This window comes from Vicugna pacos, chromosome 8, assembly GCF_048564905.1.
Source record: "Vicugna pacos chromosome 8, VicPac4, whole genome shotgun sequence".
NCBI lineage: Eukaryota > Metazoa > Chordata > Mammalia > Artiodactyla > Camelidae > Vicugna > Vicugna pacos.
Window position 1 is genome coordinate 38,683,054 of NC_132994.1, and position 12,365 is coordinate 38,695,418.

Consider the following 12,365-nt stretch of genomic DNA (forward strand, 5'->3'; position numbering starts at 1 on the left):
CCATTTTGATATGTTGCTTATTATTTTCATTAAGTTTAGGATATTTTTCTAATTCTCATTCTGATTTTTTTTTGTTCAATGGATTTTCTAAAATATATATTATTTAGTATTCCAGCAGTTTGGACTTCTTAATGAATTCTTAATTGATGCTCAAATTAACTCCATTGTGATCAGAAGAGTATATTCTGAAATATTTTAATTTTTGAAATTTGTTGAGACTTGTATCTTCATCTAGCATGTGGCTGATGTTGTTAAGAGTTCTGTGAGTCCTTAAATAGAGTATGAATTACATCATTATTGGGTGCAGTATCCTAGTTATATTTTTACAAATTGCTTTACAGGTAATATGTTTATTTGCAAACAGAATTCCAAAGGGGAATAATTGATGAAAAAAATCTATATCCTTTTCCTTTAGCCATGTGAAATTGAATGAGAAAAGGATATATCCAAAGATGCCTTCTTTTAATGTGAGAATAGCGTTGACTCCATTTCTTAGAAGAAATTCCTCCTTTTATATACTAACATCTTCTTTCTAGCAATTTAATGCAAATGTTTACATCATTTGATAAGGTAGTGTTAGAGTAGAGGAAATAGGGTTATAGGTTGGACTGCATTTAGAAAATACTATTTTGAGAATAAACCCCAAAGTGTCATTCTTTTAAAAAGAGAGAGAGAAAGAAAAAGAAAGCTTAAAAGTTTATAAAGAGAAATCTTCTTTCCATCTCATTGTCACTCTGGATGGAACAATCTAGATGATGATGTGCAGAGTTGAAAGAGGAATTTACCCTTCGTTTGTGCAATTGCACAGGAAAGTGGAAATAAAGATGTCAGCACCTCTTTGCAGGAACGTGACCTTGCTCTTTCTCTACCTGATTGCTAATGAAATTCTGAAAGCATGTTGAATGTGATTTAAGAGCTTGCATTATCTTCTGTTAAATGTTCTACATGTTATAGTGCAACTCAGAAACCTCATGTGATCCATTCCACCTGGCAATTCTGACTGTCTTAAGCCTGTTGACACCACCATTTTCTGGGCTGCTCTTTTTTTCCTAACTCATTTTCCTTCTCGCCACAATTCTCCCTCATCTGACAATTTTCCTTTTCTCTGTTACTCAGTGAAATGGAGCATGCTTATGTTTCCCCATGGAAGAGCCTCCCCTGCCCCCAACACTGGCCCAGTCAACTATAATCTATTGCTACATTATATGAATTCCATTATTTTTCCACTGTGTTAACTTCAAATGCCTTAAGCTGGGTTTTTGTACCCTGGGACCAAAAGAACTAGAGTTTGTGGAAGTGAACTTATTATCAAAGCTATATATCTATAATTTAATAGATTGCTTATTCATTCAGGTGTCTGTAAAATTTCCCAGGGAATTTCACAAGTTATGCCATTTTTATGAAACCCATCACATCTAATGTTCAAGGGAGAATAAACTAGATTCTATTTGGAACAATAAGCAAAGACAAACACTAGAAGGATGAGACATTCTAAGATGAATAAGAATTCAATGAAGTTTTTTAAGACCTCATTTTCTAACATTTTCTAATTTTTAAAGACCTCATTCTCATCTCTTTGGACCCTTTATTGTATTTACCTGAGTTTTAATAATGCTTTATGTTCATGTAATTGATGATATTTTAAATTTATTTTGGTGTGAAGCCCAATAGCAGGCCTTATAATTTAATTTAAGGTAATAGTTAACTAAAACCCTGGTGTAAGCCATAAAATAAAGCTCTAGAACTATATTTTCCTTCTTCCAAAACAAAGAGAGACCAAAGGAGCTCATGGATTATTGTAGCACAGTTTCATAGTTTCGTTCCTGGTGACTTTCCTTTACTGACTCTTAATCATTTACCCCAAGCACTGTCCATTGGAGGGCTTTACAGATCATCATTCACAGTCAGAAGGTGCACTCTTTGGGATCCCTCTATTAAGTGCATTGGCTTTATAAAATGTCAGTGGTTAAACTAGAAATCAGCAACAATGACTTGCATTCTCCAGTATTAAAGGATGAATGCTACTTTACCTAAGCAAAGAGCAAGCACCCCCCTTAAAAAGGACTGTGTTTATTATCAAAAAGCTATAGAGGGAATTCCAACCATGGTTATACTAGAATATGGAGAGAGTTTAATTCCAGTTATGCAACAGCACTAACTTAACTCCAAGGTCAGGTACTATCTTTAAAATCTGTTCTGATAGTACTCATCACTGCTTTTTCTACCTGTTAACACTATTGTAGCCAAAGTATTTGCAGTTCCTCAAAAGAAGGGCTTCTGTTTCCCTTTCTCTTTTTAGAAATGGATTTAGATTTAGATCTTTAGATTGTTAAACAGACTTGGCACTAAGTCATTCTGGTGATTAAGTGGCAGAGAGAAAAGATTTAGGCATAATAAACCGCCTTCCTTTGTTGATGAGTTTTGCAATCAGTCTGTTTGTGCATGATGATAGGGCAGAATGTGGAAGAGCCCAAGACCAAGTGACCTGGCTGTGATCCAGCTCTGATATTATTTAGCTGAGTAACAATATGTAAGTCCATAAAACTCTGTGTCTTCCAAGACGGGGATAATTCCTACCTCATTGGGTTGGTGTAAATATCAAGGAAATACTGCACGCAAATTTTTAAAAGATGATTATTACTATCGTCTTTCATAGTGGTTAAGAGTAAGGTTAGGGCATCATTAGAGAGGAAAGGAACCAATTGAATGTTTATTCATTAATTTGTGGACATTCACATAATGTAATAAGAAATTTTACAGACTAGTGATTGCAAGTTTAATACCACTGACAAATTGTATGTGTGTGTGTGTGTGTGTGTACATGACTAGATTAATTATGTATAGTTAAATATACCATGTTCAGTTATATTGCTAATAGTTTCTGGAAGGAAAAGTATACCTCCAAAATAAAAATTTCTGTAATGTGGCATTTTGCCTCGAGTCTTGTTTTCTCCAATGCTGTATTCTATTTTGGTAAATGCACAAAGATGGCTAAAAGGAATGTGCAACAAATCTTAAATGGAAGTAGGGCAGGCACAGGCTGTTCTCACCTGAGAGTAAGGTAGGCTGCATTGCTTAGCAGGTAAGAACATGTGATATAGCATCAAATTGTCACCGCTTCATCACTTACTAGCTGTGTGAATTTGACAAGCTATTTAAACATTATGAGCCCCAGGCTCTGCATCTGTAGAATGGGGATAAAAATAGTATCCATTTCTTAGAGTTGTTATAAGGATTGGATGATCTAATAAATGTGCAGCACTTAGAACAATTTCTATCAAACAGTAAATACTCGACCCATTTAAATTATTGCCATTCTCAAAATTTTCAGCCTAGATTTTCTCTGATGCTTTAGAATGCATGACTCTTAATCTGTTTTCTACCAGCCTGTCTCTTTCCTCTCCAAAGCTCTTATTTTCCCCTCATCTTCCTTTTTGCATCTTTTCCTCTGCTGGAAACAGATGAAATCTTGATTATACTAGCTGAAAAGTGGGACTCCTTTACCTCACCTAGCCACGAGTGGGAGCTGAACTGTTTAAGTATGAATGATGGAATTGAATGGATATGAGCAAACTTCATGTGTCTCAGTGTTATCTGTGCTGTCAGATACATTCATAGAATCCTTTCATTTGAAATGTCCTCTTAGGTTAAATTAAAGGTTACAGGTAATGCTCACAGTCCTCTGCCTCAAGCACCTTACAAATATTGTACGTTCTTAGAAAGCTTCTCTGGGTGTTGTATGACTGTCTGGATGTTCTAGGCAACCATCATTTGCGAGGCTTACAGTAATTTTTAATAATAACACCCAGCCCCACCTTGCTGATACTTCTAATATCCCCTTAACTTTCATATATTTTTCTTACCTGAATGCATACATTACCTTCTAAACTACTATATATTTTATTTGTTTATGTAATTTTTAAAATATCCATCCCTACCCACTGGAATATAATCTTCATGAGAACAGTAACTTGTGCCTGTTTTCTTCATAAATATATTCCCAGAGACTTAGAAAGGCATCTAGCACATAATACACCTATTGAGTTAACAGTGCCTCTAAAAAACTGACAAAAAAGCAGTTTATTTTTCGTAAGGACTTTATACTTTTATATATAATAATACTCATATAAGAGTATTATTCATTCATTGACTTATCATTACTAATATTTCCTAACAAGTACATAACTGATACCTCTAACTCATGTCCAGAACTAACCCTTAGTCTTCCCTGTGAAATTTACTCCACTCACGTCTTCCCAATCTGAGTGAAAGGCAAGCTATTCTCTCAGTTGCTCAGATCTAAACCTCTAGAGTTATCTTTGACTCTTTTTCCCCCTTATACTATTTATATTCCTTACAAAAGGAAATGCTGCTGACTCTACCTTCAAAATATTTCTGGGTTTTAAACATCTGTCCCCACACCTCTGCTGCTGTCATAGTGGCGGCCAGCATCTTCTTTCATCTGGATTATTGCAAAACACTCCGAGCTGGTCTCCCTGCTCCCACCTTTTTTACCTGGACAGACTCATCTGTGAGATTAATTCATTTTAGTTGGAACAAAACCAAAAGTCCTTACAAGGATTTACAAGGTCCATTTTGGTGCCTGAATCATCTCCCAGTAAATTCATCACTCACCTAACTCTCAGCTACATTGGACTTTCTTCTATTCTTTAATCTTAACTAACGTGTCCCATCTCAGGGCTATTTTGTTGTCTTCTCCATTGGCACAGAATGCTCTTGTTCCTGATATTGCAGAGAATTTCTTCTGATTCAGCAGATCTTATATATAATTTGACCTGTGGCTTTTAGACAACACATCCTCTTTATTTGCTAAGTGAAATGGACATTCCCTTTTTATTTTTATATTCTTGCAGTAATCACATGCCTGAATGCTGATTAGGTTAGATATTATTCAGGCCCTAAAACTATACTACAGAAAGCTGTAAATGATTACGTAAAGGAAACAAACGGCTTACATGGCCAAACATGTCATGTATAAAACAAACCAAGTGTAAGAGAAATCTATATTGACTTGATTTTATTAACTGGATCTGTGTTGCTCACATTTGAAACAATGTCTGCAAGCTTCTAAAACCACTTACTAGCTCCTCTGGATTGGTTTCTTCTTTCTTTATTAATTATTGGACAATCAGCTACCAAAGTGTAGAACTTAAGAAATGTTTTCTGCAATTACTTGCCAAGTAAAATCAGTATCTACAGAGGACGATGTTTTGCTGCTGGTGTTGACGTGGACAGGCTTAACAACCTCAGAGTCTGCGAGTGTTTTATGGTTGGTAGTGCAGTGTGTTATTGAGAGTGGTCTCTAGGGCCAGAGAGCTTGGATTTGACATCCCTTTAACCACTTACTAGCTGTGCACCCATGCAAGTTGTTTAACCTCTCTCAGTTTCTTAATCAATAAAATGAAGATGATAACAATAACTTCCTCAGAAGATTGTTAAGAAGATCATAAGTGAGTTAATAAATGTAATTCTCTTATGACAGTGCTGGCTTACACAGATACGTAGTCAGAATGTGGTATTTATTGTTATGTGACTACCTCTGTTTTCTTTTAAATAGTGTTTTTTTTTGGTGAGGAAAACATCAGATGCATACAAGATTCTGATGTATTGTTGGTTTTCTCACAAAAACTGTACTCAAAACACATACAAAATTTTATATACAATTTCCACAGGTTTGCAGAGGCCCCCTGAAGCTTACTCTTGGATCACCAAGTGTCTTGATATCCCTGGTTAGAAAGTTTTGCTTAGATAAATTTTAATCCAATCATATCAATAATCACATTAAATATTAATAGTCTAAAAAGAACAGTTAAAATACAGAGATTTCCATTTTGGATAAAAAAGAAAAATCCAATTATATGCCATCTAAAGGAAACCCATTTAAAAATCAAACTATTGATTATTTAAATTAAAAAAGGATGAAAAAATTTATATGTATGGGAAAATTTAATTCAGTAGGTCTGGACTGTTCAAACCCTGCACATTTCAAAGAAAGGCTTGTTTTCATTCCTGGCCTTTGGCTGACTTTTGGGAAATGAACTCTTAGAATGTTTTGTCTGAAAAAAGATATTTTAGTAAGCCTAAGACTTTGGGCCATGCTAAATTAGTTTGTTCAGATAATTTATGCTAACAGTATGATTTGTGGTGTAAATCTACTTTAACTCTGAGGTTCTGGCTCTTGAGGAACTAAGGTCATGAACATAGGTACTGTATGCCCACATGACAGATATCCAATAAAATCCTGGAAAACTTGGTTAAGATAAACTTTCCTGGTTGGCATCTTTCTGCACATATTGTTAGACATCACTGCTAAAGGAATTAAGTATGTCCTACGTGATCCACTAGAAAAAGGCACTTGGAAGGTTGTACCTGGTTTCCTCTAGACTTCACCTTATGTACCTTTTCCTTTTTCTGATTTTACTCAGCATCCTTTCAGTAATAAATCATAACCATCATCACAAAAACTTGTGAGTCCTCCAAAGTGGCTGTACCAAACTACATCCCTACCAACATATGATTTCACTTATATGTGGAATCTAAAAAGTAGTGCAAATGAACTTATTAACAAAGCAGAAATAGACTCATAGACAGAGAAAACAAATTTATGGTTACCAAAGGGGAAGGGATGGGGGAGGGATAAATTGGGAGCATGGGATTAACAGATGCACACTACTGTATAAAACAGATAACCAACAAGGATTTATTGAATAGAACAGGGAACTATATTCAGTATCTTGTAATAAATTATAATGAGAAAGAATATGTATGTATACATACAGCTGAATCACTTTACTGTACATCTGAAACTAATACAATATTGTAAGTCAACTGTACTTCAATGAAAAATTTAAAAAGTAAAAAATAAAAGACGATTCAATATTGTTAAGATGTCAGTTCATCTCAGTTTTATCTCCAGATTCAACACAATCCCAGTGTAAATCACAGCAGGTTGGTTTTTGTTTTGTTTTGTTTTTTCTAGAGTAATCAACAAGCTGATTCTAAAGTTTATATGGAAAAACAAGGAACTGAAATATCTAGAACAATTTTGACAAAGAAAAATAATTTGGAGGATTTACAATTCCCAATATTACTGGCTTAATGTAAAGGGACTCTATTTGAGACACTGTCTCCCTGCAGTAGGATATCTGAGAAATGTAGCTTCATGACTGCCAAGATGAAATTATGCATTTACCTCCATTTCCTCACAAAACTTCATTGAAAGGATGGTAAACAAAAGGCCAAAAACCTCACAGAAACAAAGTGATGGGAGGAAAGGATGATTTATGTCAACAGCATTTTGGAACTGGAAAGCAGGTGATAATTAACATAATAGAAAAGGGAAAACTAAAATTTGGACCACTATGTGTATAAAGCTCACAAGAAACAACATGATTGTTCTCATGGTAACTCAGATATTGAAGGAAATAGGTAGCTCTAAAAACAGAAGTGCAGGGTAGATTGAATATAAATGTTTTAAAAGAGCACTTAAATCCATCCATCTCTTCCTTATCCCAAATAGCCTCAGTAGAATGCTGGAGATTACTTGCTGAAGAACCTGAAACAGATAGACTGACGCTGAACTTAGCATCATCAGGAAGACTTTGTGAGGGTGGTGATAACAGAAGTCTGCTTACTAGGAGAAGAGAACAACCCTCCAACTCTCTCTTCTCAGGTCCCAGAATTCTAGCAACCATGCTCAACCCAGGCCCAATCCCAATTTGCAACTGAGGAATTTCTCTCTGATGAAAATGACTGGTTTCAAAAGAAAAGATTTCCTCCCAAGAAAGAACCGAGTCTCTCCTAATTGCTCTCCCCACTTAGGCTCACCAATTTCCAAGCTCCATTAATGCATATGGAGTTTTAATCCACTTTTCAGATCCTCACTCTTACATGTGATCTGACAACAAAGGTCGTTACACTACTGAAGAACACCTCTAACACAAAAGACAGAGACGAAAACAAGCAAACTAAAACATTATGGGAAAAATAAGAGGAGCAGAAGAAAACTTAAGAGAATTAATCATTCAGAGATGTGAGAGAATACATTACATCCATGAAACAAGAATATACAATATGCATATATATTTAAACATGGAACATTCAGAGAACAAAAAGGAATTCCTTTAAATTAAGCACCACGTAGAAGAAAATAACATTTCCAAAAGAAAACTGAAGAACAATTTCCCAGATAAAGGAGGGAGAAAGAAATGAAAAATAGAAAAAAAAGATAAAGACACTGTGGTATTGGCAAAAGTATAGACACACAAATCAATAGAACAGAATATAGAAGACTCATAGACCCTCACAAATATGGGTAAGTATTTTTTGACAAAGGACAAAAGTAATACCATGAAAAAGCAATAGTATATTTAACCAATAGTGTTGGGAAAAGTAGACAACTATTTTCCAAAAATTGAATTTCAACACGTAACTTATACCTTACACAAAAATTAAAGCTTAAAATGAATAATATCTAAATGAAAACATAAAAATATGAAGCTTCTACAAAAAATATAGATGAAAATTTGTATGCATTTGTGTAATACAAAGAGTTTTAAAATATAACACCCAATTCATGACCTATTTTTAAAAGTAGTAAATGAGTTATCTAATTCATGAAGATTTTGCTCTTGGAAGTCACTATTAAGAGAATGGAAAGGTTAGATACAGATTGGGAAAAACACTTTTAAATGATACGTCTGACAAAGAATTATATCCTGAATATATGAAAAACTCTTAAAAATCAACAATAAGAAAACAAACAACCCAAATAAAAAGTTAATGGGAAAAAGTTCTGAACAGAAATTTCACCAAAGAAGATACGTGGCTGGATGATAAAGATATGAAAAAATGCTCAACATTATTTGCCTTTGGGGAACTAGAAATTAAAACCATGAGCTACCACTTCACACTCACTAGAAAGGCAAAACAGAACAACCAAATATTAATGGTAGGAGTGCAAAATGATATAGCTATTTTGGAAAACAGTATGTGGAGTTTATTATGAAGCTAAATAAAACTAACCATACAACCTAGCACTCCTACTGTTGTATATTAATGAAAATAAAGTAAAAATGCATGTTTTCAAAAATGTTTATGTGTGGAGTTTATAGCAGCACTATTAATAATCACCCAAAACTGAAAACAATCAATATATTTTTCTACAGGTGAATGGATAATGAATAATGAAACATTTGCACTTTGGAAGGTACATCAGCAATTTAAAAAGTGCTGTCAGTTCACAACAACATAGATGCCTGTTAAGTACATTTTACTGACTGAAAGAAACAGAACCTAATAGGCTACATGCATGTTTCAATTTTATGACAGTTTGGAAAAGGCAAAATTGTTGGTATGGGAGATACTAGTGGTTGCCAGTAGTTGGGTGATGGAAGGATGTAGGACTACCGAAGGACAGCACAGGTGAATTTAGGGCATGTCAAAAATTAGTTCATACAGTGGTTCTGTGTGGCGCTGTGGTGGTGAACATAGAGCTCTATGTAGTTTTCAAACCCCATAGAAGTGTACACCAAAAAGAGAGCATTTTAATGTCTGAAAAAATTAAAAATCAACCAGGATATTGGGGGAACCAAAATAGAATGCAAATTATGACAAGGAATCTAACTGTATTACAAATAAATGGTATTAACTCCTGAAGGGGTGGGAAAGAAAGAAGTGGACGCTGCAACTTAAAGAAAAGAGTATTTTAACTATAATACAGTAATGATAAAAAGAATAGTATACAAATGTTGAACTTAAATTGATAAAATCTGTTTCTCCCAGAGATGTGCGCTATCAGTTCTGAAACTACTTTACCTATGTAACAAATAAGTAAATATTTGTGGATAATGAAATCCAAGTATTGCACCATTGGATAAATGTTACAAAAAAGAAAAAGAGGAATTCTGCATAAACCCAGTGTATATATTTATAAATATTCACACAGAGATAAATAAAACAATTACATAGATGCTTGCATATATATGCATGCTTGTGTATACTTGCATATGCACACACGCAGAAAACTGGCTAGAAAGAACACATGTCACTTGTGTGTGTGTGTGATACGTGTGTGTTGTGTGTGTGTCTATATATACTTTATATCTATATCAATATATGTAATTTCCTAGCTCTGGTCACTAAGATGGTCTAGAAGCAATGATAATCCTGCAGCAATGTACACCTAAAGTCCAGATCTTGGTTTCTAAAAATCATTCTCCAATTTAAAAAAAAATGATCTTGGAAAAATAAATGATTCCAAGCCTAGGGAAAGCAAATTACTAGACGATACTTGGCGCATCTTATAGTATTAGTCAGTGAGGAAGTGCTCAAAAACCAAAAATATAGGAACATATTAAAGGGACACAGGAGGAACCTGAAAAGGTCCCATTGGCCAAAGCTGAAAAAGAAGAACTAAATTACAAAGGGAAAAATTAACTTACAATGGAGAAACCAGGCAAATGTCACCTTAACCAGATGATTAAAGTTCACATGCCAGCAGTAAGACATACGACCATCATGCATCCCCAATTTGACGCAGCGACTTCTCTCAAGGGCACGAGGCCTCTGTGGTATGCTTGACAAAAATTTGTAACTTCAATTTTATCACAAGAAAACCTTAGAGAAACCCAAATTGAGGGATATTTTGCAAAATACCTGACCTGTATTCTTTAAAAGCATCTATGACATGAAAGACAAAGAAATACTTAGAAATTACCACAGATTGAAGGAGATGAAAAAGACATGACAATTAATTGCAGTGGCATTCTTGATTAGATCCTCAACTGAAAAAAACATTGGATAAAGTCTACAATAGTTAATAGGATAGATCCAGTATTAAGTTTTTGGTGTTGATAATTGTATAATGGTTATGTAAGATGTTAATATTAGGGGAAGCTGAGTGAAGTTTATTTGAAAACTCTCTATACCATTTGTGCAACTCTTCTGTAAGTCTAAAATTATTTTAAAAAGAACAGTGTTTTAAAAATCCTTGCCTAGATCCTATCACTTACTGTGCCTTTCAAGATTTTTTCACATTTTCAAGAATCAAGAGTGCTCACTTCAGCAGCCCATATACTAGAATTGGAATGATACAGAGATTAGCATGGCTTCTGCGCAAGGATGACATGCAAATTTGTGAAGCGTTCCATATTCTTTAGACAAACAACAGAGACCTACTGTATAGCACAGGGAACTATATTCAATATCTTGTAATAACCTATAATGGAAAATAACCTGAAAAAGAATTATATATATATATATATATATATAGTTTTATATATATATAAAACTGAATCGCTTTGCTGTACACCTGAAACATAGTAAATTAACTATCCTTAACAACAACAACTAGAGGTTTATCCATATGACAAAGGTCCTAACCTGGAAATGAGAGAACAAGTTATTTTCAAGTTGGTTGTACTTTTTATTTCCCTTCTTTTCTAATATTTTTTCTTATCAATTTTATAATCCCTATGAAATTCCAGTTGGAAGTATATCAAATAAGCTAATTCTCACCATGTGTCTTTTATTTATTTTGTTTTTTAAAATTTTATTATCATTATATTAATTTTTATTGCTGTGCTAAGAACCTAGGGCACATGATCGATACTTTTGGCAGTCACTTTTATAACGAATGTTGTATGAATACTAAAAAAGGAGAAAATGGTCAGCTACATTTTGTGTTTCCTAATTTGCTGTTGAAATTTCTGCCAGTTCTAATGTGGGTGTGGATGCTGTCTTCTCCATAGCACCAACAAGCAGTTTTTGGAAGCTAGCTGAGTATCCTACAGTTCAATCTGTCTGACACTATGTACCTGGAGACAGTGTCAGATTCCACAGATTAAGGTCTCAGTCCTACAAGACTGCCCACCCCTCCACTTCAGAGGCCAGTCTAAGTCCAGGTTGTCACTCGTACTTCTAACTGACAGGCTGTGGATTGGAGTTGCCAGCACACTCTCCTTGGATTTGATTAATTTTCTAGAGTGACTCATAGAAGTCAGAGTTACTTACTACATCATCAATTGAAAGTACAAGGATATAACTCAGAAAAAGCCAGATGGAGGAAATGCATAGGGCAAGTTATGGGGGAAAGGCACGGGGTTTCCATGCTCCCTTCCAGCGCCAATTCTCCCCAAATCCCCGAGTGTTCACCACCCTGGAAACTCTCTGAACCCCATCCTTCTGGGTTGTTATGGAGACTCTGTTACATAGGCATGATTAATTAAATCATTGACCATTAGCAATTGATTCAACCTCCAATGCCTCTCCCCTTCCAGAAGGTGGAAGGGTGGATGGGACTGAAAGATTCAACCCTAAAATCAAATGGTTGGGTCTCCAGGCAC

The 12,365-nt window shown here is 34.7% G+C and overlaps 1 non-coding gene across 1 annotated transcript; it reads left to right on the forward strand.

The window, feature by feature from the left end:
* The first annotated feature begins 11,073 nt into the window (after positions 1-11,073).
* LOC116281676 (U6 spliceosomal RNA) lies at positions 11,074-11,177 on the forward strand. Its single transcript, XR_004191136.1, has one exon. It is a non-coding gene; the product is annotated as a U6 spliceosomal RNA (small nuclear RNA).
* Positions 11,178-12,365: the final 1,188 nt, after the last annotated feature.